The sequence below is a fragment of the Excalfactoria chinensis genome, chromosome 6 (genome assembly GCF_039878825.1).
Source record: "Excalfactoria chinensis isolate bCotChi1 chromosome 6, bCotChi1.hap2, whole genome shotgun sequence".
NCBI lineage: Eukaryota > Metazoa > Chordata > Aves > Galliformes > Phasianidae > Excalfactoria > Excalfactoria chinensis.
Genome location: NC_092830.1, coordinates 20,712,774 through 20,717,520, shown reverse-complemented (window position 1 = coordinate 20,717,520; position 4,747 = coordinate 20,712,774).

Here is a 4,747-nt window from a genome sequence, read left to right as displayed (position 1 = left end):
CCCCATCTCTGGGGTTTTCCTTCGTGTGCCACTGGCAAGTGTAATGTGGGAAAGGATGTGATGAGGTTCTCCCTCTATCGTTTCTTCTTTCACTTTTGCAGTGAGGGTGGTGAGGCACCTGCCTGGTGAATGAAGGCTGGGATAGTGAGGAAGGGTGTTTGGCATGCTGGCTGCTTGGCACCTGGCCTGCCATGTCCAGTGTGGGTAGAAAGACACCAGAGAACACCAGTGCTGAGGAGAGGGTGGCAGCACAATGACTGCAGTGTTCCTCTGCTCTCCATCCCCTTCTTCCCCTCCCCTCCCAATTTATTTACCCAAGTTCAAAAGACAGCCTCACAGTCCGAAGGGGCTGGCTGAAGTGCCCAAGGGGTGGGCTGTGAGGTCATCTTTAATGAGGGCAAAAATCCAGTGTCAACAATGCTGTCCATTGTATAGCCCTGTTTAGACAATACCGGCTGGGTTCTTGCTGCTGGCAGCCCCAGGGCTGGGAACACAGTCTGTTTGGGGTAACAGGAGGGGAGGATGGGCAGGGGTCCTGAGGCTATGGCAAGTTGGAAGAGATGGGATGGGGCAAAGTGCAGAGATAAGCACCCTGTCTCTATCATCAGCCTATTTTCAGCCTAATTCGCAGTGCTGATAAGATTTCTGTGCCCGTGGCAGTGAACTCAGCCATTCTGCTCACAGGTCAGAGGCATGGTCCTTCACCCAAATTACATCGGCTTTCCCTTCTGACCCTGTCAATCAGATGCTGGTGATTTCTCAGATCTCATCCCCTCCTTTTAACCATACACCCCCCACTCAGCCAGAGGAGGGTGGCAAAGCCAGCTTCTTTCAGCCCCAGCCCTTCCCAAGGCTGTTGTGGAAAAGCAGCTGGGACAATGGCCGCTGCTGCTCTTCTGGGAACATCCTAGGAATAGCTGTTAGCTATAGAGGTAACATATCTTGAATGCAGCCATGCAGTAAGGGAGAGGATGGGGCAGGGAACTTCCAGGGATCTGTGGGATCCACTGAATTTGTGGAGCAGAAAATGATGTTTTATGGAGAGAAGAAACTTGAGAGCAAGTAAGCAAGCAAGCAAGTTGATGCCAGTCTCTGTAAACTTAAATCTCACTTTTAGTAAACACCATGATAGATTCCCCAAAGTCCAAGCCTCCGAGGCCAGGTAAATACACAAGAGTCTTTGCTTTTCATGTTAGAAAGGAAACTCATTTGCCATCTCTCCTGGCTGAGGGAGAGTGCATGATTCCAAAAGAGAATGCACAGGGAGAAAGCCACATTAAATGAGGGTAGCAACCTGGAGAGCTGGGATCTGATCCCTAATTCTGAGTTCCTGGAAATGAGGGTCCTGGCAGACCTGCAGCTGCCACCACCTTATCTTTCAGTCAGGAGTTCATGCTGCAGCCAAAGCTAAGTCTTGTCCCAACTCATTCTGTAGCCCAGGGCTGTCACCTCATTTCTCTGCAAGAGGTAACTGTGCCCAGAAGTCAAATGTGTTGAGAAGTAGGGAACCATTAACCCATGAAACTGCTGGCAGTGCTGAAACACACTGATGTTCATCTGCTCTTCATAGAGGGCTAAAAGCCTTTGAAAGGCAGATTCTGTATGAGGGGAGGGAGGAAGAAGAAAGGAGGACTGATGAAATGGCATTAAACCACTCCCACACTTCTTGGATTAAAGGCCTTAGCATGAGTCTCCTTTTCCAAGGAAAATCTCTGAAGCTTCAATTGCTTCACTCTTCTTCAGGAAAACAATGCAAGAGATGCAGAAAATAAGAAGTAATCCTGGCAGATTTTTTGCAAACCTTTATTTTTAGCAGTGGGGAAGGGGAGCGGATCAGCTCTTCCCCCAGCTTTCAGCTTGTTTCCTTCTGTCTTTGATTCTCTTCTTTGTTTTTTTCCCACTCAAATTCTGATGGTGAAATAGGAAAGAAAAAAAAGGAGGGGGGGGAGGGGAGGGGGCAGGGAGAGATGAGGAATGCTGTAAAATGAGATAAACAAATAACATGAAGCAAACCTTGCAAACCTTGCAACAAGCTTTGCAGTGTGTGGTTTTTCAACACTTCACAGGGGGCAACTGAGGAGATTCACTAAAATTTCCAATATGTCAACACCAGATGAAATCTTCTTGCAAAACTCAGCTGCTGTGTGGAAAAGCAAAACTTCTTTCTTTATCTACTTATTTATAGGGGAGAGTGGGTAAGACAACGTTTCGATGAAATTGACTAGCTCAGGCTTGCTCCTGTTTTATTCCTGAATCTTGGCAGTGGTTGGTCAGCACATCCTATGAGAGGGATGCAACTGCTTCCTCTTACAGATCTGTTCACAGATAAATTGCTGGTGATGCCACTGCTGATTTCTTCTTCTTTTTACTAAGCCTTGATAACCCGCTTTGAGATCCTCTAACAGAGGGGACTTTGCAAGAGCTCTTGCTTTTCACTACTGTAATGCTTGGGCTAGGCTGTGAAGTCATGGGGGGCTTCTCAGAAAGGTGAAACATTAGCCTTACATTAGCGCCGTGCATTTGTGATGAAACCCCTGCTGAAGTTCACGGTCTGTTCTGCTCATGGTACAGCTGCCGCTGCTCATCGCTGCCCTGTGCTCCACTCCTGGCATTGCTTCAGCACATTCAGGGAAGACCACGACCTTAGGCGGCACTCACCAGATGCAGAAGATTTGAATAAGTTTCCTGGAGACGCTGACTAAAGTTGAATCTTTCCTAAGAGATGTCAGTGAACTCCACCAGCAAAGGTGCTTCTACTGGAGGCACAGCCGGACAGCTCTCCCTTGATGGAAAAGCTGCCAGATCCCAGCCCTGCCGCCCTGCCCTCGCCCTGGCAGCCCCTCGCTTCTGTCATGTGGAGGCAAGCAGTGCACATCTTAGAGAATGGCAAAGTCTTTCTGCCCTGTAAGTCTCCTTTTGGCCATGCTCTGCATCTGAAGAAAGAAACTGGTGGGAAAGGAAAGGGCCACGGTGGGTAATTGGTTTATGCAAAATTCAACCCTGGAATCCCCAAGAGCCTCCTTTTTACCAGCTGGTAGCATGTCCCTGGTCTGTGGCACTGAGGTTATTTTCACCATGTGGCACAAGATGCCACACACACACACACACACACACACAGACATATATATTAATCAACAGGTACCCAAGTACCACCTTATTACTTTCATTTGTTAGCTTGTTTTTTTCTTTCTCTTATTTCCTTAGGATAGCGTTTACAGCACAGTGTTCTTCCAACACTCGCATGCAAAGTAAGGAGAATCTTTTACTAAATCATTGTTTCTCTCCAGTGTTCAGTAACCATCAGCACGGTCAACCAAGCATTTAACAGAGAGCTTTAAAAGAGATGGTTAAAATCCCGCTCTGACTCATGCCAGCTTTCACTGTCTAGGAACGTCTTCTGTTGTGGGTTCTCTCTTTCAGTATTGTGTCTGAGAGTAGGCAAGACTCGTTTTTCCAACGTAAAACTAAAACACAGACCCCTCTCAGACCTCTTCATCCATCACAGCGAGATGAAAAAGGAGAGACACGTTTTTTCCCCTTTGCCAGCCACCTCTGGATACAGAGAACAACTGAGCTGCTGTTATTTTTCTTTGTCACTTTTCCATCCCAGTGAATACAATGCAGCTCACTTTTGACAGCTGCCACTGAATCGGCCCCACTGTATGTGAGCTGGGTCAGCCTGAGCATGGACTGACTCTGCAAGAAAGCGGTTGAGCATCTGCACCTCATTTGGTCGGCTCCTTCACTGAGAGATAGCTGCCTAGGGCGGATATGGCTCAGCGGGTACGGGCACAATTCAACAAGGCTTTTGATGTCTCTGTTCCATTGTGAGTCCTGTGCGAGGGGTGGGCACTGTCTGAACATGGGGCACACTGCAGTTGGGGAAATAGCACTGGGGCATCCCAGGCCTTTCTGCTGAACACCTGAGGGCACCTGGCATGGTGACCGCATGGTGGGGTTAGGAGAGCCACCTCAGCTGCCTCACCAGGAAGGCAGCAGCTGGAAGGCCCTCTTCACTTTTAATAGGAAATGTCTCCCTGGCAAAGAGCCCCAGCAACAAGGAAGTCCAGGTTCTGTTACTGGGGCTGGTGAGAACGTTGTTACGGAAAACAGCTGATACCAACCAGAGCTTTTATGTATTTTTTTCCCCTTTCTTCCACATTCTACCAGAAGAACTGCTTGCTGGTGGAAAATGCCCACAAATTCATTTTAAAGGTTACAGCCAACGTTTTCCAGACTGTTTGTGTACATCAAGATAAACCCTTATACACATATCCGTGTGGATCCAGACATGCAGTTGTGAATGCGCTTTTCTCCACCAAAAAATAATAATAATACATATACATATCCACGAAGCCCTCTGTAGAGCTCCCAACACAGAGCAGCTGTTTGACAATGAAGTCCCTTCTTTCCAATTCGCTGGCCAAGGAGGGGACCCCGCGCCCCTCTCGCTTCGCTCCGTGCAGCCCCGGTCCCGGGGGGCGGCTGCTCCGCGGGGCCCCGCGCGGAGCAAAGCAGAGCAGCGAGCGGAGCCGCGGTGCGCGCCGGCAGCAGCGGCCGCGCAGGGTGCGCGCCGCGGGGAGCGAACAGCAGATTGCAGGCAGCCAATGGCGAGGGCAAACCGAGGTGGCACCAAATTTCCCGCAGCCAATCGGCAAGCGAGGGGGAGGAAAAAAAAAAGAAAAAAAAAAAAAAAAAAAAAAGAAAAAAAAAAAAGAGGAAAGAAAAAAAAAGAAAGAAGAAAAAA